The sequence below is a fragment of the Ochlerotatus camptorhynchus genome, unplaced genomic scaffold, assembly GCF_037179485.1.
Source record: "Ochlerotatus camptorhynchus isolate MF236.1 unplaced genomic scaffold, CSIRO-AGI_Acam_v1.1 ptg000081l, whole genome shotgun sequence".
NCBI classification, from domain to species: Eukaryota; Metazoa; Arthropoda; class Insecta; order Diptera; family Culicidae; genus Ochlerotatus; species Ochlerotatus camptorhynchus.
In genome coordinates, this window is record NW_027040571.1 from 1,174,350 (window position 1) to 1,198,544 (window position 24,195).

General features: G+C 37.6%; 1 protein-coding gene and 1 pseudogene across 1 annotated transcript in view; one reads left to right on the top strand and one right to left on the bottom strand.

Annotated features, from left to right (window-relative positions):
- Gld (Glucose dehydrogenase) overlaps positions 1–24,195 on the top strand; it is a 178,139-nt gene that overhangs the window by 136,572 nt on the left and 17,372 nt on the right. The gene's annotated exons all lie outside the window — the stretch shown is intronic.
- LOC135698029 (uncharacterized) lies at positions 9,474–11,205 on the bottom strand (annotated as a pseudogene).

Consider the following 24,195-nt stretch of genomic DNA (forward strand, 5'->3'; position numbering starts at 1 on the left):
GTCGGAGCGCTTCTTTTGTTTTTGGGTGCAAACCTTTATTTCATGCGTTCTAATTGGCTTCGTTCGGTAGCTTATTAACTAAAGCATCGTACTTGACTTGTTAACTCTAAAATCATGGATTTATTTGAAGTTTTCTGCTCGATAGGCCCAAAATGGGCGATTAGGCCGAAGTATTTCTCTACCCTATTTGTTTTCAGTGTGCATTATTTTCCGAAAAGGCAATCCAAATTCCTATAACTTTGTCTCAGACGTCATTTCGATTAGATGAACCGCTTTTGTGCTATGATGTATTTAAAAAGAAAAAAAAATAAGTGTAAGTCTTTATACAAAAGATAAAGTCAAAAAAATTCAAGTTAATTGTGCGTCATTACTTTACCCCGCCACCCACTAGCGTGCACAGGAATCTTGTGAAAGAGGGGCAATTGTTTTTTCTATGGTGCATTCAATCTGGGGATGGGGAGTACTCCGAAGTACGTGGGTGATGGTGATGTCCACCCACCACTGTTTCTCTACTGTTCAATTTATTTTTTACTCCGGTGGTGGTTCATCTTCTTCAATGGAAACTGCTTTCAGACAGCCAATGGAATTGGCAATTTAATCCCATCGACAATGTCGATGATGATCAGTTCGTCAAATGGTTGCAATAGTAGGGCTTTAACCGAAATGACACATTTGCTGCAATGTTGTTGCATTGGTGGTTGGATTCAGCACTTCAGATGGTGGTGATAGCACCGACAAACCGACATGAATGACCAATAAGAATCGCATTCTTTTTTCGTATGCACACTGCGTCAACAAGTACATGGTTCAAACAGTGCGCATAGCAGTGAACAAACAGTAAATTGCTCTTGATCAATCCAATCTTGATCAGTGGTGTTGAGTACTTGGCACTGATGAAGTCTGCAAGTAGTAGACGAAATACGCGTATCTGTCAAAAGTTAAGCAATTATAACGGAATTAATAGGAAACAAACCAACACACTCAAAGCTCTTCATAAAAGTATATGGCTGTTTTCGTCCTTGCACTTGGCTTGTACTCTAGCAGTGCTGCCAAATATTGGGCTGGCACCGTCAAAATATACTGCCATCACCTGCTCCCGAGAAATCTGCATCGCTGTCAGGACATCAGCTTTAGTATTGAAGATGGTCGTCGCGTCTGTTTTCAACACCCGTCTCACACCCACGAATGTTTCCGTCGGCCGATCATTATCAATATACCTGATGACAATCGCCAACTGCTCATGGTGGCCACAATCGCTCGTCTCATCTGCAATGATTGCCACTGGTTTTCCTCGCAAGGATTTGGTTACTTGTGTGCTGGCTATTTTTGGCACTTTCCGCCAAGTGTTTTTCCAGCACAGAATCGTTGTTAGCCACCAACTGGGTGGCATTTTTTCTGCTCCTTCCGAATGTTCACGAAGTGGTCGCCCACCTTTGCAAAGTATACGCATAATATCGATGAAATGTTTCATTATACAGCAATTTTGTAGCCGCTTTGCGTTACTAGCGTTTTTTGGTGGTCCAGTTCTTCGTCGATACCCTTCCTGATTTTGAAATTCTTCCACGCGTCCATACTACCAACATGGGTTTTACTGCGAATGTGTTTGCCCAGCATCTCGGTCGCTTTCTTCCAATTTCTGAACCCTGTAGGAATCGTTGTAATAATGTTTTGCGGCATGCTCTCCTTTACAGGTTAAACATATAAACCAAAGAAAAAATATTCTTTAAGGTACTGGTATCATCTTTTAGGCAGTTCTTCTTCTTCTTCTTCGCATTTCAAGCTTATTGCATATCGCATATTAGCTTATTGCGTGCTCTCAACTTAGTGTTCTAGATGCAATTCCACAGTTATTAATTGAGAGCTTTCGATGCCTGTACCATTTTTGCATTGGTATAATTGTGTGGCAAGTCAAATCATACTTCTATGCCCAGGGAAGTCGAGAAATTTTCCAACCCGAAAAATTCCTAGACCGAACCGGGAATCGAACCCAGCCACCTCCAGCATGGTCTTGCTTTGTAGCTGCGCTTTTACCGACTGAGCTAAGGGAGGCCCCTTTTAGGCAGTTACCTTTCTGAAATTTTGTGCAGTACGTTTTTGTATATTTTGAAGGTATTGTTACAGTTTATTTTTGACTATTTCAAGGTTTTGTAAGCCCTTATACCCCGAACAGACTATGACTTATATCATGTAATATAGGCTGTCTTGCAATGAGCACTTAAACATATAGATTTCACTGGAAATAATAATATATACTGTTGTAGTTTCACTTTACTATAACTGTTTTTAGCGAAAATAGTAGATTTAATTTTTTTCAAATTTTGACCTAAATGCCAAGGCTAATAGGTTGATTAAAAAGGTTTAAAAAATATGTAACCATTGGAACAAAAACGCACAACACTATTTTGACAACTCAGTACAGGATTGTTAACGGAATGACGAATTGTGCGAAGGATTGACCCTGTCCTAAACAGCCGCCAGTGGGGTTGGCAGGAAATGATGCCGAACATTCAACATGTTTTAAAGATGATATAAAGGACAATCCCGATTTTATTGCACATAAACAGCTGTAACTTTTTAACAATGGTAACAAATGACTTAAAATTTTCAGAGATGATTCTTATACTAATTCTTAGTAAGACAACAATAGACCAAGGTTCAATGGCAAACTAATACCCACTTTTCAATTAAGGAATCCAAAAGCTGTCTTTAAACTTTGTACAGTTGCGGAAAAGTCCATCCTCCTTCCTTGAGGTTCTTTTCGAAATTTTTAGAACTCTATGAGCTCTTTTGAAATTCTGTCTGGAAACACGCTTAGAACTCTTCATGATTTTTTCTCAGAACACTTTGGAACCCAAATTCCTTTAGAGTTTCAGAATTTTTTCCCGGAATGAGCTACATCCAACCGGTGGATGTAAGATTCGCTTACAATTATGTGGGATTCATCATCAGAGGATAGCGGCGCCGGTGGTGTAGTGGTAAGCGTGATTACCTCTCACCCCAGCAGGCCTGGTTTCAATCCCAGTCGGCGTCGCCGGGATGTTCTAAGGCATAACATCTCTGATCACACCTTCCTTCGGAAGGGAAGTAAAGCCGTTGGTCCCCGATTCATGAGTTGATGGGCCGATAGGTAGGGTCCAGGAGTGGGAGCTGCCTCCCTGGCGTCGGTAGCATTGGTGCTCAGCACGGAAAACAAGATCGACGGAAAACAAATCAAGGAGAAAAAAAATCATCAGAGGATGAAAGTGGAGACCGCATGAACCGAGGATGCAATATACCTAGCTGCGGTCCAATGCAAGAGAATTGGAGACCGAAAAATGTGGAGTGTATTAGTGAGTGAAATGAATTATATCGAAAAAAAAATTGGAAAAAGGTTGCCGACTGGGACTCAACCACGAACGTTGTGATTTTCAGACCTGTGCTTTCTCCACTGCTCTCTCCATGCTTCTGCATATGGATAGCCTAAAAGCAAACAAGAAGCGCTCATTTCCTCTCACACTTGACTTCGTATGTTTTTTTCTGCTGGAGAGATTCGAGGCAAGTGTGTGCGTCGTTCTGCCATGTTATACATAAAAATCAAGGCAAATGCTTGCTTGTGTAGATGAAAGCACAGACAGAACACGAAATAAAAAAAGGCAAAAAACCATTACATTGCCTGCAAGGTCAACTTCTAACATTCGTTGCGATGTTCATGAACAGAGGATGATAGGAAATGGAACTAACATTCATTGTAATAAATTTTTGGTTTGCGTGTAGAAATTATCCTTGGAATTCGCTTGAAATTTTGCTTAAAACCCCTTTGGAATTTCACTCATTTTTCTCACTTCATTTGATTTTCTCGGTATTCTTTTCGAATTTTTCTTGGAACTATCCCAAGCAAAAATTTTTGTTTTATTTAAGTTTTATAGCAGTTGATATAACCAAATTATAAAACCTTCACTAACGACCACATTGCTTTAACAATCTCCTGAGAACCGCAATACAGCCATGTCATGGCCAATTGGCCCAGTTTTAATGCAGTCATTAAAACTTGATATGCGAACAACTTTATGAGCATAGGATTTATGTCAGTTTTATCACACTCTAGACGTGATTGTTAAAAATGAAAACATAAAACCTCCTCCAGGTCAGAAAGTTTTAACAGCCTTCTAATGACTACCATAAAACTATATTACAACCGCATAAATCGCTCCTGAAGAAGTTGATAAAACATGATACGCAAAACATTTTGACAACTTTGAAGGTTTTAAGTTGGGGTTTTTGGATGATAGTTAATATTGAAAAATATTTTATTGTGGTTTTATTCTTTCGATGTTTGATGTGAAATCATGATCGTTGTCAGTTGGTAATAATGGCTGATATTATTGTACATTGAAAATAAGACGACTTTATTATAATTTTAAACCAATCTGTATATGCTTCACAGCATGCCGTGCAATATTTATGGTGATTATTATACCAAATAGGAGCATAAATTTAGTGCGCCATATGAATACTAAAATATAGGGATATTTTTAATTTGTCTGCATTAGCACCATGCATTAAAGAGTCATTCAAAGATTATCTATTTAGTACAAAACTGTTACTACTGTTGAGCAATAACCAGTCACATATATTATTTAATTATACATAGATGTATGAAAGTGTTTTATTGCCTATCAATTAAAGCGTAATTATTCATACTGTGTGAAATTTGTTCATACGGCGACATTTTTTTTCGTTATAACTTGCTACTCCTTAAAAATACCTCAATATAACATATTCTCCTAGATTGGAATTCTATAGCATAACATAAACCTAATGGTTGTATCTTAGCATTTCGTAGTCCAAATTTAGAGCGTTAAGTTATATTTAAGCTATATAACTAGCTTGCTGGTTTTATTCGGTACAGCGAATCAAAACAAAACAAAAACCATGACCACCTGTCAAAAAGTCAACATTCCAAGCGATCCTCCTATTTTCGCTTGTAATCAAGATGTAAGAAATGCTTATTGGATCCACTAAAAGCTTTTTCAATACAAGGTTTAAAGCCGTGATGTCAATACTGGCCATCTCCAAACGGATTTAGTGAAACTGTCGGCGTTGCTTTAAGAAGGGTTCGTGGATCTTTCGGAAGTGTATCGGAAAGCCGCTTGTTCAATATTTTTAAGAGCTCCTTCACCGCACTGTGCCTTATGTAGGGATCGTATAACTGTAGTTCCTCCAGGAGTTTCATATTGTCGATCGTCTCATCTTCATCGTGTTCAGAAGCACTGAAGAGGTTTTCATTTGATATATCTGAATAGATTTGTTTTTTATAATGACAAAAAATTTCAGAGTATTTTTTGTTGTAGCAGTATATTTCTTATCTGTGAATCTTAGGCCTCTGATAAAGATGATAGTTGTAATGAAGCTTTAATGAAGGTCTAAGAATGCTTCAAGTTTTATATCGGTCATAAAAAGTGTACAATAAAACATAATTGTATGTTTTGTTTTGGTTTTATTCTTCAGTTATAAGTAGTGATGCAGAACCACCTTACAGCTACCGTTAAAACTATGAAGTCTGAGTTTTAATTTAGTAGTCATAAAATAGTTTTATAGACGACTTGACGGCCTGATTTTATGACAAGCACACAAAACCGTAATACAACCACAGGCTGGAAGGGATGCTATGATAAAACAATGATAAAATAAGAATAAATCTTCCAAGCATTTAGATTGTTACTTGGGATCTGTAGGATGCACTAGAAATTATCCGTAGAATTTTCTTTGAATTCTCCCCAGAAATATTTTGGAACTGTCCTAAGAATTCAACATCCTTGAGGTTCTTCTATGAATATTTTAGATTTTTTTTTCTCAGAATACCTTGGAACTGAAATTCTCCTAAACTTTCAGAAGAATTTCCTCTGTATTCTCCAGAAATTCTTCCCAGAATAAGCTTAAAATTATCCTTGGAATTCCCTTGATGTTTTCGTCAACATTCCTTTGGAATTTCATTAAAAATTTGATTCTCACGGTATTCTTTTCGAAATTATATTGGAACTATCTGCAGGATTCGCTAGAAATTATTTGCAGAATTTTCATGAAATCATCCCCAGAAATCTTTTCTTTTGGAACTGTCCTCGGAATTCAATACCCTTGAGGCTCTTCTCGGAAGTCAAATTTAAGTTGTCCGTTAATTCACCAAAACGTCGTAGTTTTTCTACCCGAAATGGTCACCCTCCATTCACCAGAACTGTGCAATTTTTACATCAGGAATTTTCAATTCAGCTTGCCCCTCCATGCAGAAGAATGTTGCAAATCTTACACCAGAAATTTTCAATACAAACTTGCCACCAGAAAATTTTACATCAGAAAATTTCAATTGACCAGAACGATGCAAATTTTCCACCGTTAATGTTCAATAAAAATTGCTTCTCCAATCTTCTGATTGGTGCAGATTTCCTTTTTCCATTTTCCACCAAACATTTTCAATATAGCTGGCTTCTCCTATCATCAGAATTTCGAAGGTTTTCCACCAAATAAAGTTTGGTTTATATATTACACCAGAAATTTTTATTAAAATTTGTTTCTCTATTCAGCAGAAAGATGCAAATTTAAAACCAAAAAATTCGAAAAACATGCCCATCCGTTCACCAGAACGGTGCAGATTTTCCACTAAAATTTTTCAATTTAGCTTAATTTTAAATAAAGCTTGTGCCTTCATTTTCCAGACTAGTGCAAGTTTTCCACCAGAAATTTTCTGTTCATTTCATGAATCAAAGCTATGTAAATTTTGCACCAGAAATTTTCAAATTTTCACCAGAACGGTGCACTAAAAATTGTCAGTGAAGCTTGTTTCACCATGCACCCCAAGTAACCACAAGCATTATATCATAGCACTAATTCGAGTGAGTATCAACAATCGTAATGCAATATCACCCTTTATCAACAATTCCCATGCGATGAAGCATTACATCAACATCGTTAATGCAACGATGCATTACTTTATTTCAACAATCATCTGAACATTAAATGTGCATTTACAATCCTTTTATTAATGCATTATTGCACTGTCTTAACAAATGCTTCATTGCTAGAAAAATGGCAAGTAATTGTTGCACTTTATAAACTTTCATCATCTCGTCTGTTTGTAAACACTTCTTCGTTTCCAATTTTTTACCACAACAAGAGACCGAACATGGATTCATCAGAAAAAAAGTGGAGAAACCTTTTGAAAAGTGGGTGTTTTAAACGGAGAGTGAATAAATATCGTTAAATAGTACCTGAAACCAATTCTCGAAACAAAATCCGAGCTACAGTATCTGACAGGTGTAGCAGTAAGGTTAAAATACAAAAACGCAGTGATGAACTTTTGGCGCAACCAGAATTGTTATTTTCAACTGCTGGCCAAAATGAGTGCAAACCAGCGGACGAACAGGAATCGCATCACAGTGAATCCGAAGGGAACATGGGATACAATGATCCCAGCCTTGACCATTCATTGGAGTTAGTTAGTCAAAACAACATGTTTGATCAAGTGTTTGATATTATTGCAACAGCTGATGATGAGGATTACAAAGAGCCGGAACTTGAGACGGATCTTGAGACGTTTTTAAGGAATTGGGGCATAGAATATAGAATTCCGCATCGAGCTTTGAAACCTTTACTCCAGAAGCTGAGCGAACACCATCCGCAATTGCCTGTTGATCCGAGAAAACTTCTAAAAACTCCACGTTCCAAGCCTGTTATTCATGCGATTGATGGTGGCCACTACTGTCATCAGAGTGCTGTTCAGTTGGCGTACATTCGAAGGTGTTGCGAACTAAAATTTTCCCTCAAATGAATGCTAATTGTAGAACTGATCGTGATTTTCGTAACAAACTATACGGCAAGCACCACCAGGGCTATAAAATACGACAAGATAAAAAAAATAGTTAGAATCCCTATTGAAACTCCTTTTTTGAAGTTACCCATCGATATGATACAGGATTTCATAGTGTCTGACTGTCTTCACCTACTCCATCTGGGAGTGATGAAAAAACTACTTTTAACTTACAAAGATGGCCATAGTAATCTCGTCAAATGGTCTGGATAAACTATAGAGAAAATTTCGGATTTGTTGGCACACGTTAAATTACCGATGGAAATCCACCGCTCAGTTCGTGAAATAAACCACATAAACCACTGGAAAGGTTCGGCGTACGGTTCATTCCTAAATTATATAGGTATAGTTGTTCTAAGACAATTTTTGGACGAAAAGCAATATAAAAACTTTACTAGGCTTTTTTGTGCTACCATGATCTGCTCTACTGATTACTACCGACGCTTCCTACCAGTGGCAAAAATTTTATTCGTTGATTTCGTTACGAATTATTATGAATGTTTTGGATCCGTAACGAGTAATATTCATAATTTATTACATGTGGTTGAAGAAGTTGAAAACAAAAGTTCTCTTCCATATATTTCTACTTACCCTTTTGAAAATAATTTGTATCAAATTAAAAATATGTTTCGATCTGGAAAGCTTCCTCTATCTCAAATTATCAATCGAATGACGGAAAAAGATAGTCATTATTCTATAATATCTTCCGTTAGTCAGTATTTTCCATCATTCAAAGAACCGTCTAAAATTGATGATTCTAAATATTTGAAAGTTTTTCTAAACCCATATTGTACATTACGATCTAACTTCGCTGATAAGTGGTTTTTAACTAAGGAGCAAGAAATAGTCGCTATGGATTTCGCTAATGTTGAGGGCATTCATGGCAAGGAAATGATTAGATCAAAAACTCATCTTTTCGACGATCCCTTAGATTCTGTTTGTATGAACGTATTCAAAACTGACGATAACCTTACTTTCAAAAATCAACAGCTCTCGATAAGCAGTGTATTGTGCAAGTTTGTAGTTGTGGCTATTGCCGATGAAACAGTATTTTTTACCATTAATCCATACACTTCCATCATAGACATAGAAATGTAAAACATCAGGTTCCATGAATCAGAAGATATGCTATAAATATATCATTAACGTGCAACTAATGTCTGCGTAGTTTGTGAATAGCCCCTAATATCTTAACTTGAAACCCTTATACGAAAACTAAATAGGAGAAATGTGATATGATACGTTGCCCCATATAGTGAGCTTACTCACTTTTCCCCTACAACATTCGGTAGCATCACTTCTATCACCTAAAGGTTTAGCATAAACGATTTACAAATTCCCAAAATTTACCTCGGTAACTCGATATCCTGCCTAACTCGATGGTCCCTTCAATATCGAGTTAGGGAGAGTTGACTGTACTTCCCATTATCCTGAGTACTTTTCTTTTCAAAATTCTGTATTGTAAAATAATGTAAAGTGCATCTGGTAATTGGCTTTTTACCTGCCATTTATTTAACCTTTTGTTTAACAATTCCACTTTAACCTGAATAACTTAGAAAAAAATGATAACAGTTCAAATGTCTTGCTGAATCCTCATTTAATCAAAACCCCTCGAAGGCTATACAGTACAATCTTAATAATTTTCCAATTCAGGAAAAACTGTTTCTTCGATGATCACCTCGTTCATACTCTCGTTCATCTCTGGCCCTCGTAGTTGTCCTTGGTCGATTACCTCATCGAGGTATTCAACTTTGTGCTCAGAATGGTTGGGGAGAGCTTTGCGTCTGTTCCTGGCTGCCGGCAATCTCAGCATCTTTGTATCATCCAAACGTTGTTTTGAATTTCTTAGGCACTGTTTCAAAAACTTATTACAGTCATTCTTAGTGAAATCCTCATCTGCATTACGAATAACTCTGTAGAAGAGGTTTATGTACCTGTTATATTTAGAAAATGCAATTTTTCACTGCTGGTTCTCATCAAACGTGTTGCTTATGCCAGTCCAGGAACAGTGGCGGAAAAATCTCCTATCAACAAAATAATCGATCATTTGGAGACAAACGGTACCTCCATCGTTTTTGAAGCGGTTTGTTCCGTGAATTTGTCCCATCGAACGAACGACTTTTCCGACATAGAAATCGTCCTTGCATAGCTCCTCAGAGGCTTCCAAGTCTTCCAAACTTTTGACCGGGTTCAGCGTCAATGTCAACTCGAGCGATTTTTCAGGTTCCTCTCCGGTTTGCTTTCTCTCCAATGCCGATGAAAGGGAATCGATTTTGGCATTTGCTTGTGCAAGAAGAAGCAAACATTTTTCCTGTTGCCTTCCCATGTCGTCCATCTTGTTCTCCATAATTTCTAGCCTATGCTCGATCGATGATGCCGGCCCAAAAGCTTGGTAGTTGGAGCTCAAACTGCTGCTGCTGCTTACTGGATCTGGAAATTCAGGCTTTGGTATTTTCACAGCCCTTTCACCTTCAGAAGCAGCTGAGCTTAGCTGCCCTTCCGATCCAGAATCTTCAGGTGCATTCTTCACGGCCTTCGCTTTCACTGCAGCGGGTTTTGTTTTTGCAATTTTAGCAAACAATTGCGCTGCGTTTGGATGAACTGCGGCTTTATCGTTGAGATTTTTGGCCTTCAGAGGGCTGTGCTGCCTTTTAGACGAAGAATCTTCATTCCCACACGGTAAGAAAAAAGTACCCAAAATTGAGTTCCTTTCACTCATCACGTGGCTTCCGTGGGGCTAGGTAAAATTAAGTTAAAGAAGAAAACTCAATTTTGAGTAATCTTGCAGTCTCCCTGGCGTTGTATTTTTCAGTAGCGGGTTTCATTTTAGCCGCTTTAGCACACGATTTCTCATTATTTGGCTGAACCTCGGGCTGAACCACGGCCTTTTTATTGGAGTTGCTGTGCTGCCGTTTCATTGCCTAAAATGACAGAAACATTATTCGTGTATACAATAATGTTACTAAACTTACTTGTTTGACCAAAATTATTTTCCTGACGATAAGTGCTAACAATTACATTTGACTTAACAATGCAAACCGGCGCTCTGACCAGAGCGGCAGAAAAAAATGACAGTTGCTTCGCGTTCTGCGTATCATATCAATGTTATGAATTACAGGTGCGGCAATGCGAGTTTGTTGTCTTTATCATTCTCCCGCTGTTCTTATGCAATGGTGAGTGACGTCAAACTTTTCATTACATAAGAACAACGGGAGAAAGAGAGAGGCGACAAATTCACATTGCCGGACGTGGCATTAATATTGCATTATTGTATTGGAGAAATAATGCTTCTTTTAAATTATGCATTTGCCAGATGAAATTCCATTGCATTTACAGTTCAGATCATCAACGCGCCCGGCATTCATCGTCCTATCGTCAGAAATCTTGGTTGGATTCCCGATTAAGGTAAAATTAATTTGTACATAATAAAAGAACGTTGATATATTCCTCATTTAGATGCATACATAATTAATATGAATGAGATAAAATCTACAAAACATTGTACGGCAAACGTAATAATAATTATAACTAATGTAAAAACACATTATTTTTTATTTATTTTTTATTTCAAGCTCTATATTTACTTTTCATAATGCAATAAAACATTGCAAGCAAAATAGTAATTCAGCTTTTGAAAAAGTAATCTTGCCCTAAGTATACATGTTTTAGGATTTATATACAGCATATGCACTAGCTATACTTGATCAAAAGCATGTTAATGGCACATGCAGCAGTAACACATTAGAAATGGCTGGCAAGAGGCTTGCAGATGCTACTTTAATTTGACAGTAGTGGGGCCCTTTTCGACTTTAAAACTGCCTTAATTACACATGTAAGAAGAAACTGCTTTATATCATGTATCTTATACTATACTACAGAGCAAAATTAATGTATCTATATACAGCTTCATGGTTACTTGGGACCTTCAGGCCTTTCCTCTTGATGCACCAGAATGGTGTAAATTTTCTACCATACATCCACCATTGTCGCCACCTATAAAGAAAGTTATAGAACAGAAATCTTTATACAAATCACTGATTTTTCGAAATACATCTATACTGCCGATACTCGCATAATTGTCCCATTTTTGCTTGATTTCCCATTCATATGGGACAGTTATGCTTTTATGGGCAGTATAGGTTTGAAAACAATGTAGACTACCTATTGAAACGCCAGAGTTTAAAAAAAAATTAGGTTTTTATGATCCAATCTACGATTTTCATAAAAATGCAGATAGAAAATCAAAGTATTGTTAATCCTTTTAATTTGTCGAACCTCTTAACGGAATCCCTTTATGAAGAGCTTTGGTTGGTTTGTTTTTTTTTTTCCTTTAAATTCCGTTATAATTGCTTATCTTTTGACAGATACGCGTATTTCGTCTACTACTTGCAGACTTCATCAGTGCCAAGTACTCAACACCACTTGTTGGTGGTGTTGAGTACTTGGCACTGATGAAGTCTGCAAGTAGTAGACGAAATACGCGTATCTGTCAAAAGATAAGCAATTATAACGGAATTTAAAGGAAATAAACCAACCCACTCAAAGCTCTTCTTAAATTATTGTTTTCATTGTTTTGAAGCCAAATTTCGCTGTAAAGTTGTCATTGCTGTATTTGGAATAACATCTCCATCTCAAAATCTAATGCTATACATTCTAATCAAATTTAACATCACTTTTTGTTGTCATGCTTCCACGTTAACCAAATTCCAGCAACTCAAATATACAGCATTTCACCATTGCCACAAACTGCATCGCCAGGAAGGTCACTAACCTTGCCATTTATTGCTTACTACTGTCGTCGTACAGCACCGCTCGAGCGCACGATTGAACCAAACCAGTAGGTACTCCTAAGTGTGGGTTGCGAAGATGCAGCAGAAAATTCCCTGCAGCATAATGGGAATTCCCAGCTCGTAGCACGCTACCGCAAACCCAGCATGCACCGCTAAGGGAATTCCAAAATCACGTTTTCCCACATAAGCGTTGTGGCTCCGATGAACAACGACGACGACGGAAAGCGTTGAAAAACTAGTCAAATAGCAGTGGGGAAGCCGAAAGTGGCTACAAACAGGCGCGCATCGTTTGTTGTTGGCAAGCAAATAAAAGCTGCTATTTTCGGATGAGCACCAAGGCAAGGATGAACAAATACCACCATTTCTCTGTGCTCAAAGGAACGAAAATCGATTCGGATCCGGAAGAGTGGATCCTATGCGCAGCATTCCGGATAAGGAATGCAGTGTTGAACCTACCAAGTGGAAGTGGATTCCTGTTTTTTTGGCAGCAACCTCCCGTCATCATGTGAGGAAGGGATTTTGAAGCAAAACGGAAAGCATTCAAGCACGCTTGCTCTACAACCCGCATATAAGCTCACTGCCTTCGGAGAGGCAGGGAAAAAGCTCAATCTACAGCAACGTGATGTGCTTCGAAAAGAAGGGTTATCGATTTAATTGAGATCGAGGTGAAGCAACTTCTTGCAGAGTGTTTTGAAAGCCTCGCTCAGTTCCCTTCGTGCCCAAAAGGTTCGAAGGTGTAGCGCAACAGCAGCGAAAACAACAACAGTGCAACTGGTGGGTTCATGAAAGAGGACTGAGTCAAAAAAAAACGTGACTGAGAACTTGGATTTGGCCACGAAGTGATCGCTGTGTGCAATGGAAATGTGCTGCCTTTTCGAGAGCAACATTAGCAAAAATGCTGCGGTGGTCATGAATGGTTACAGCACAAGGTGAAGCGACTTGCATTTTAGGATGGTGATGTACACGGGTAAGCGAAAGGATGATTTGAGATGGTTTCGATGAGATGGATTCGCTACCTTGCAGGTGACGTATGTAGATCACACCGTAGTCTCATCAGATTATCCTCCGGTTGATTGATTTTGACAGTTGGAGGTCTTGTAGGTGATCCGATCGTATTCCCACGGTTAATTTTATATGGCAAATTGCTCACAACTAACTGTTTATGGAAAGTTAACCCTTCTTTATCTTGGGCAGCGATTGCTCGAGTAATTCAAATCGTGCCGGGGTAGTCTTATAAAGCGCTCAACTTATAACTGGGGAATTGCGTCAAGAAAACACTAAGTTCAAAAGCACCCCCTCCTGGTAGGAACGAATCAAGTCAGGAAGAAGACTTGGCCTTTTTGCATCTCCATGGTGCCGTCCGAGAGGAACAAAATCAATTTGCAATTAGATACTGCTCTGCGCAATAACAAATGCTTCCAAATCACAAACCCACCATCAGCCATCCAGCTGTTTTTTTCCGTTGTTACTATCAGTATCTTGCAAAAGAATCACCCGTCCGGGGAATCCCGTGTCACTCCTTCTTCCTCATATCACGCTGCTACAATAATGAGCAGTACATACGACTCAACTTGCCCTCCAGCGGACAAAGAGCGCAAAACTTGTTCACTAATCACCCGCTTCGATCGTCGTCATCCTTTTTTTTTTTTTTTTTTTCTTTATTTTTGTGATTTTTAGCCGTAGGCTAGTTCATCACATATAGTCGTCATCCGGAGCCTTGACCGTTCGGTTTTACTGTATGTTTCTAAAGTTCATTAAAACATTGCTGCTCTCCGGGGACGGCTGAAACGATGAATCTGTTGGATACTGCTGGATCGTGCTCCGCGGATTACGGTGGATTTCGTTTTATGATGGATTCTTAAGAGCCATCAGTTTGCAATTGGATCGGGAATGTCGTCGTCGTCATCTTTAACCGGTTTCGAAAACGAGCTGTTTAATGTCAAAAATGAACTTCTGGAGCAAAAGTAGGTCATTGGTTACCGTGAAGCAGGATTAAGCGTGATCTTGATTGGACATTCTCAGAACTGCTGCTGAGAGGTTACCATGAAAAAAAAATGGATGCAAAAAGGAGAATTGTTGTTTGAAAGTTGTCTACATTTAAGGCTCGGATTTGGTATTTTAACATTTTCGGATTGCCACAACTACGTTTCATCAGGTTCATTTTTACACAATAGATGACTGTGCAAAATGTACGGGTTGTGAGCATTTTTGCCAAGGCTTGGATCGGCTGATTGAATTTGACCCCATAAGACATAAATACACTAAATATAATGGACGTTTAGTAAAACATCCCAAGTAGCAATTGGGGTTTTATGAGGGTTATGCAGAATATGATTTACACACTTTAAAAAATTCATGTAAATTTAAGTGCTCTGAGACTGACATATACGAGCGTCAATTTTGACATAAAATTGAGTCATAATAGACACAAAATTCAGCTAAATCAAACATACTTTTCGTAGAGCAACGAACTTTTTAGTCTCGGAGCACTTAATTTTACAATACATGTTTCTTTACGTCTCATCCTTTATGTCAAAGATGGATTCCGTCACGTGTAAAATTAGTTATTTCTAAGTGTGTAGACTTGTAGCATGCTTTGAAACCGTTATAAAACTTGCAATGTTACTTAGGATACGTTTGGTAAATGGACGCAAGGCATAAAATGTACTTACTGCGACTGTAAACATGGGTCCAGGTGTGGGAGCTGCCTCCCTGGCGTCGGTAGCATTGGTGCTCAGCACAGAAAACAAGATCGACGGAAAACAAATCAAGGAATAAAAAAAACTTGGTTGCTTCAGAAGAAATGTATCTCGGCTGTGAAATAAGCAAAAATAAGCGAATGAATGGTAAAAAAAGAGTGTCTGCAGTGTCTATACTTTCATCTCCTCCTCATCTATCGTATAAAAATTACCACTTCAGTCTGTTATTTGAAATAAACATCTTCAACTATGTAAATCGTTGACGTCACGCAGAAGTAATACTAAACATATAGTCAAAGAACATAACTCATTAATTCACCAATTTTATGGACCACCCTAATTTTACGAACATAAAAAGATTGAACAAAAAATATGAAGCAACTTTCCCTAAGAAACCATATACCTAAAACTGACGGTTTGGGCGCAAACATTTGTGTCTTCCTAAATACGGCTTTGGGACCATTTTGCATTGGTTTTGGTTCTACTATACTCCTTTTTGTGACGTCTTGATTGTTAAGTTTTCTTCGTACAGCTAAAAAACATCTATTTCAACTGTTGTATGCCTATTTGCAACAATTTTGAGGTTTTGGCTAACTTTTGCTCTAAGGGGAACCACTGTGCACTGAACCGGAAAAAAAACTGGAAAAACCAGGAATCAAGAGTTTGGAATTTGGAACTTTACAATATTTTGTTGAACCGTATTATTCGAATTCTCTTAATAAACATTCTAAGTCCGATATATTTCTTCAAGCCACGATTTTGTTTTACTTTTCCACAATACAGGATTGCAACAATTAAGAGATCTGTGATTTTTTTTTAGCAATTCTCCAGAGGCTAGCTCTTTCGAATGTTTTTGATAATTTTAGAACCTTGAAAACCTGAATGTCACAAATATTAGAAAATTTCTCCATGTCTGGGATATTGAATGAATGTCCATAGAAGATTTTCTGTCACTTAAATATAGCTGTTACATTTTTCTGAAATTCCTAGCTCCATAATCGTAATCAGTTAGGCCAGGATCATAAATTATGTTCTCAATCGAAGGTTTTTATTAATCCTGGATCTCGAATTTCTGTTCACGGAATCTTGAAAAATGTTCATTGTTTGAGTTTACAAAATTGTTTCTAGGAAACTGATCTCTGGATTTCTTTGCAAATTTGTCAAGGATTTGCTTAAGACCCATCCAAGAAGTCTTAGGATCATTTTTATTTCCAGCATAACAGTCTCGACATTCTACACCGAACACGTTGGGAATTCCTTCCAGAAATTTCTTGAAATTCACTCATTATGTATCTTCGAATTTTTAATACAGTACCCGTTAATTTGTGGCAACAATCCCGAAAATTTTGTGGTGCCAAAATCAAACCATGCCAAAATCTAACGGTTTTATTTTTAAATTTTATTTTGGTTTATTTCGTTGATTGTGGACAACCCTGAACCATCTTTGTCATAAAAACGTTATTTATCATTAAACTTTTATTAAAAAAATTTAATCACAAGGAGCAAAAATAAACAATATGAGAAAACCGTTCGATTGAGGCACGGTACCAAAATGGTGGTGTTTTTTTTATAAAAATCGAACCGTGCCAAAATCGACCGATCAGTGTTCACTCGGCTGTCGACAGAAGCAGACCTCTCTCAATGTGTGTCACGCGATCGTCTGTTTACTCGGCAGCAATCATTGTTCTTCGTTAGGAGTTCTTTCAGTCGATGTGTCGTCGACTTTGGAAAGCAACCGTTTCGTGATGAATGTGTGAGTGCTGATCACGTTTTGCGTCCATTGCTGCAATGGAAACGCTCTGACCCTCGTTGGCGAATCTGCCATGGAATGAAACCACTGGAAGTGGCTCCCGTTCTGGTGGAGGAGGCTTATTGGAGTGCGGAAGATAAAATGTTTATTGTGTTGTACTTTTTGACTATAGTTATAAGATGTATTGTATAGTGAACAAGAATCCTTGGCTCTGTAAAGTTAATTCGGTTGAGCCTTAGCATATGAATTCATTTAAAAATTAAAAATAAAATGAGTACTGTAATTTTTGCGATAATTTGATAAATTTCACTGCATAATTTTCTATAGAGGTAAGTTGGAATATTCCTCGGAAATCTCTTGGTATGCCACTTAGAATTAACAAAGGTATTCTCCCAAAATTTCCTTGGATTTCACCTCAGAATTCTTCTCAAAAAGTCCATAACTATTCAATGGAAACATTAAAGCGGTGTTATCAACATTTGAAGCAACAAACCGGTTCCACTGTCACAATACCTTCAAATTGGATAAAGATAAGTTTGTTAAGCTGAATTGAAATCCAATTCATGGCATACTTTCAGTTATTTTGGGTCTTAAAGTTGGAATTTACGTAGTGGAAAACACACCATGCAAATGTCCTGTACTGTCCAGTTCCAGGTCCAATTGGATTAAAAATAAAAATAGGTAACTCGACCTTCTCCAACTTGCATGAAACTTTGCATAATTGTATGTTTTGGGTAATCATTCACGTTTTTTCAAAAAAATCTACCATTTTGGATATTGTTATTTTTTTTTGAAAATGGCGTTTTAACATATTTCAATAATTTGTAGCACCAAAACATCACTTCTGATCAGGGCTGGAAAGCACCTCAGAGCGTTAGCAAAGCAACTTTGTGCAGGCATCTCACAACACTCGACAAAGAGTGTGTGGTTCTCCCATTTACTTCGCACACTCTTTTCCAACTAATTTGTGAGAAAGCGATCCACACAATGAGCGGTACACTCCGTGCGGCGCAGGGAGCGAAAATAATACAACGAGCGCTAATGTTTTCTTTGAATTCTTTGCAGACTTTGCTTAACACGACTGCATGCATAGGAGATGGAGAAGAGCATAACGAAGGAAAATTTTGTCTTTTTGCTGGGTTTCCCATTTGCAACCCTACGCTGAGTGGCGCTTTTTGCGTCGGAGCCGTCGGAGCGATGGCTACACATTGAGCTTTCATTATTTCTGGGTGTGTGTCTGTCTTTTCTTCTCCGCTGCTTTACACTTGCGCAGGGTAAAAGACAAGCAAACTTTGTGTTTGCTGGATTCTCACTGTATTTATTTCAGAAAATCAGTACATTGCGCACATTGAGCGATCAGATGACAGCCCTGCTTCTTATCGAAATGACGTCTGAGACAATGTAGTTAAAAAAAGTAAAGACTTTCTGGGCAAAAATATTCACGTTTTAGTGGGTTTGAGTAAAAATTCAAAAAAAGTGTTACAACCTGGATTATCTCAAAAATCATATCTCATTTTTTTTAAATATTTTAGTTTTCCAATAAAGCTCAAGAAAAATTCAAACTTAAGGACACCTTATAATTGATAAAATTCGTAGAATATCCAATTTTTGATATATTTGAAAACTTCTTGTTTACTTTTCTCTACAACTTTGTCTCAGACGTCATGTCGATCCGACGTGAAATATTCATGCAACAATTTATTGAAAAATGACAAAGACGCCATTTTGAAAAATAATACAAGATCGAAAATGGTCGATTTTTCGTAAAAATGTAAAATTACTGATACACGATGATGCAAATTTGTTTGCAAATCGGAGAAGGTCAAGTTTTCCGATTCGTCATTTGGTGTGGAACTGCTCTATTGCTAAACTATAACAGCTAAAAAAAAGTAGTGTAAATTTCCGTTACTATGATGCACATAAATGGAGCGTCATATATCATAGAAGTTTAGATTATAGATCGTGTAAATTTATGAGACATGTCATGCAATATTCGATATATTGTATGCAACTGTCCACTTTTGTTTGCAACATTTCTTGCAAGCTGCTAGTTTACATGAAAAGTAAGTTTACATGTATGAATGTTTACATGCATGAATGTTTACATCGCCAGTAACATTCAGAATTTTTTGGTGTGAGAAGGATGAATGTCTTCGGCAAAGTTGATCAGGAGTTCAAGGAATGCTAGATGGTGACCGGTAGGCGGTGCTAGTGAGCATCTCACATGCACATATTATGTACTGCTGTATCTCAAGATCCTGATTATTTACACGGGTGATGTTTTCGACAAAGTTGATCAGGAGGCGATAGACTACCGGAAGAAGGATTTCTGCCGCTAAATATTCTGCACTGCTACACTTTCAGATCCTGATTATATACAAGGAATGTTGTCTTCGGCAAAGTTGTTCTGAAGGTCAAGGGTGGTTGGGTGGTTGACATAAATTCAGAATTCTGCCACTAGTTGCAAATATTCTGTGCTGTTGTATCTCAACTGTTGTATCAACATTGCCGAATACATTACCCTTCTATGTAATCAGAATCTGGACATACAGAAGAACAGATTATTTGCATAGTAAGCATGAAAATTCTGAATTGATCTGTCTACCATCCAACAACTCTTGACCTCCAGATCAACTTTACCGAAGACATCACTGGTCAAATAATTAGGATCTTGAGATACAGTAATACAGAATATTTGCGTGTAGAATGCTCACTAGCGGCAGAATTACAAATTTATCTGTCAGCCACCCAACAGCCCTTGTCCTCCTGATCAACATTGTCCAAGACATTACCGGTCCATATAATCAGGATCTTGAGATACAGCAATACGAAATACCGTCACCTAGTGGCAGATTCCAGAATTGATAAGTCCATCTCCCATCAGCCCTTGACCACCTGATCAACTTTGCCGAAAACATCACCCTTCTACATAATAACGATCTGGAGATGCAGAAAATCTGAAGATTTAACTATTGACAGAATTCCAGATTGATCTATCCACCGCCCAGTAGTCTTTGGCCTCCTGAAAAACGTTCCCGAATACTTCGCCCGTCTATATAATCAGGATCCGGAGATACAGCAGTATAATATATTTGCATGTTCACTTTCATTGCGTTTCAGAGACGCCATTTTGACCATTTTACAAGATGGTAAATGGTCGAGTTTATCAAAAATGTTTATCATTGCCCATAACTATTTGCTAGGGTCTTTCCATAAAGTACGTATACAGTTTAGGCGGGGTTGACAATTATCCACGGCCCATACAAATGTAAAAAAAATTGCATGGACAATTGTGAACAGCCTCTACTTCTACTATTATTCCTTAGAAATTCTTTTCAGCAACCTCTAACTAATGCCCTCTTGGTAATTTTTTTTCAAAAAATAATGTTCTCCTTACAGTTCTTTTGGGACAGTTTTAATAATTAGATTTCCTTGGACTTATTGCCACATTTCTCTAAACTAAATCATTTCAGCACTTCTTAGGAGCTTGTGTAATTTTTTTTTTGGAATTGTGGTCAGGAATTCCTACGAATTGTTATTTGAGTTGTCTTCAGGATTCGTTTTAAATCTTGCTCAGATTTGCTGTAACAGGTGGGGTACTCCCTGCCCAGCACTAATAAACGCCCCCTACACACTACCTCATGTGACTACCGCGGTTAAGAAAACACTCAAATACTACTCCCACTTTATTCAGTTTCACGCAGATATCTTCTGTTTCCCTAAACTTCCGCACTTACTTAACAGCTATCTCCTACCTTAGCCTCCACTAGTGTCTTCCTTCGTCTTCTGTCGTTCCGCTACATCTTCACCTTCACTTTCTCCTTCCGTCTGCTTCAGTCCTTCGCCCATCGGTTTCGACTGTGGGTTGCACAGGCGACAAACCTCTTCCACTACACTCTCCTTTCTTCTTTCGGGTGTTCCAACCAACGGTACCGTTTGCCGAGCCGTTCGCGAACTGTAGGTTGAAAACAACGGACACTACGGGGTCTGCCCACGCCGTATGCTGTTCAAACGGTCACTATGGGTTTCGGAACTGATTGCGTTCGGGGTTCACCGCACATTATGTCAAAACATTTTAGTAGGTTGACTTCTCCTCCATTACAGCTCAAGTCTTACGTCTCAAGTCTCGTGCAGACTTAGCCCCTTCTTTAACTTTTCGTGTAACGATATTTCACTTTATTTTGGTTTTGGGTCTGTCTAGCTTGGTTTACGACTACCCGAGCAGGAGAAAATAACTACTAAATCCTTATTTCAGATCAGATACCAAAATTTGGTGTTGTGCCCAGTCAGTTTCTTACCAAATCAGTTCAAACCATGGGAGGCTAACCCGATTTGGAACCGGAGCGAAAATGTCAAATTTTGCATTAGTCTAATGACCATAGCAAAAACAATAAATTTTCTGACCAAAGCACACTACACAGCAAAAAAATAATTTTGATATCACATCAAAGTGGATGCACTACAATCATGTCGAAAATTTCATGTAATTTTTATGACCACATAAATAAACAAATGCAGTAAAAGCAGCGTAATGTCAGTTCATGCATTGTATTAATGATAATTTTGTCCTTTTTAGCAAGTAATATTACACCATATTTTCGACATGATTGTAGTGCATCCACTTTGACGTGATATCAAAATTATTTTTTTGCTGTGTACTAACATTTGGCTCAGTGTTCGCGGGAAATATTTAGCCAATCCATTAACCCGCATGCAAAAGTTATAAATTGGTTCGTGTCTGATCTATTCTGGACAATTTTATTTATCTAGATCAAAAAATCCTACGGTTTTGACAGTTCGGATTACTGCACATTTAAATCGGCCGTTTACGATTTCAGGGCATAAGTCATAATTAAGTGTCCTGGCGGATTGCCGGTGTCATCCATACCAATTTAAGGTCTCGAGATATTTGTTCCCCGAGCAATAACCGATACCCGAGCAGGAAAAAAAACTTATTCATACCAAATTCAGGTATGAACATAGCATAATTTAGTTATTACACGAACAAACGGATAACAAACGCTTTTTTAGATGCCAGAATACCATAGTTTGTTATTTTGAAGGTCTTCTAATACCAATTCAATAACTCTTTTAGGTTTCATTGTCTAAAAACTGAAAGATCACATTTTGTTATTTTGGTATTCATTTGACATTTTACAAAATATTTCGATAACTGAATAGCATCAAAACAAGGTTTTATACAACAAGCATACCCAAATTGGGTATCATACCACATTAAGATATTCATTTGTTATCGATTAGCTATCGGGTCCAGCCCGAGCAGGAGAAAATAACTAATGAATACCTAATTCTGATCTGATTCCAAAATTTGCATGACATAAGAGGTAAAATACCAAAGCATAGTACCAAAAAATTACATGGAAAATACTTTTTAAATACCAAAAATTGGTATTGTGGGAACTTTTTTTTGTATTATTTTTTGGTAGTTAACCTCTTATGTCAGGCTCATCCATACCAATTTAGGGTATCGAGATATTCGTTCCTGCTCGGGTGCTTCCGATAGCTAACCGATAACATATGAATATATTAATGTGTTGTGATACTTTATATGGGTATGCTTGTGGTATAAAACCTTGTTTTGATATTATTCAGTTATCGAAATGTTTTGTAAAATATCAAATGAATACCAAAATAACAAAATGTGATCTTTCACATTTTAGACAATAACACCTCAAAGAGTTATTGAATTGGTATTAGAAAACCTTTCAAATACCAAGTTATGGTATTCCGGGGTAAAAAAAGCGTCTGTTATTCGTCAGTTATTATAATAACTGAATTAATTATTAGTTCGTTATTCGTAGAAAAATTTGGAGTTATTATTTTTGGTATTTTACCTCTTATGTCAGCCTCGTCAATACCATATTTAGGTAGCCAGTTACGTTATTTTATTACCTGAATTTGGTATCCATAAGATATTTTCTCCTGCTCGGGCGGGTACCGCTTTTGAGTTCCACCAGGCAATTGGCTAGTAACGATGGCGGGTGATTTTCTTGCGCTTTCGATCGATGAGAAATTTTCCTTTAACCCAATTTCGCCCCATCATGGCCCCCTTTACACCACCTCCTAATGGCCTCCCAATCCAACTCTCAGTGGACTCTGGCGGGGAGTAGCGGGACTTCGTGGTGTGGCTGCGTGCTGACCAGTGGGTGCTGGGCGGCCTTTGTACTTTAATATTTGAATCCTTTCCTGGCATTCATAACATTTAAATCGACACACTAAATTCGCGACAATCTAAACAATCTCGGACATATAGACAAACCACTGATTACATTGCTTTGAAAAACTACTGAGCTTCTCTTTACAATCTCAATGAAATTCATCTCGTTATAACCATGTATTTTTATTCATAGTACTCAAAGGAATCCACCTGAAGTTTTCCTGAATTACTTTGAAATCTGCAACGGAAGTCCTTAATAATGCTTTCCAGAATTCCCTTGAAGATCACTGAAGACTGCCTTTGGAATTGCACCCAGTGCACAGTGGTCCATGATGAAATTTTAGCAAGCCAAGTGCTTTTGTCATAAGTTATAGAGGATTTGTGTGTTCTGTGAACTAAGCATCACCTTAGTTTATACCATCAGCTATTTTTTTAATTAGGGGGGTCTTCAAACGATTGATATATAACAATAACTTATTATTATTTTTTAAATAAAGACACATGTTCTTCAGCAAAGTTGTAGTTGAGATGATTTCAAGCTAGTTTGCTTAAGAATTTTTATTTATATCTTGAAACGATCTCATTTTACAGCAATTTTTCTGATTTGACCATGAGTGTTTTGAAAACTTTTATTAAGCTACAACTTTGCTGAAGAACATGCGTCTTTTGTTTCAAAAATTAAAACGTTAGTTTATAATAATTTGAAGACCAGCCTTATTTCAAAAATGGCCAAAATAAGAATGTTTTATAGCTGAAATCAAGCTGAACATTGCATTAGGTCCTAAGTAACATTGACAGACGTTGTCTTTCTCTTTGTATCCCCACAACCATCTAAAGACATTCCCAGGTATTTTCAGCACAATGATTGATAAAAAAAAAAGCCTTTATCTAGCATATAATACGATAACCACAACCAGAAACGGTTATATGCTCAAGTT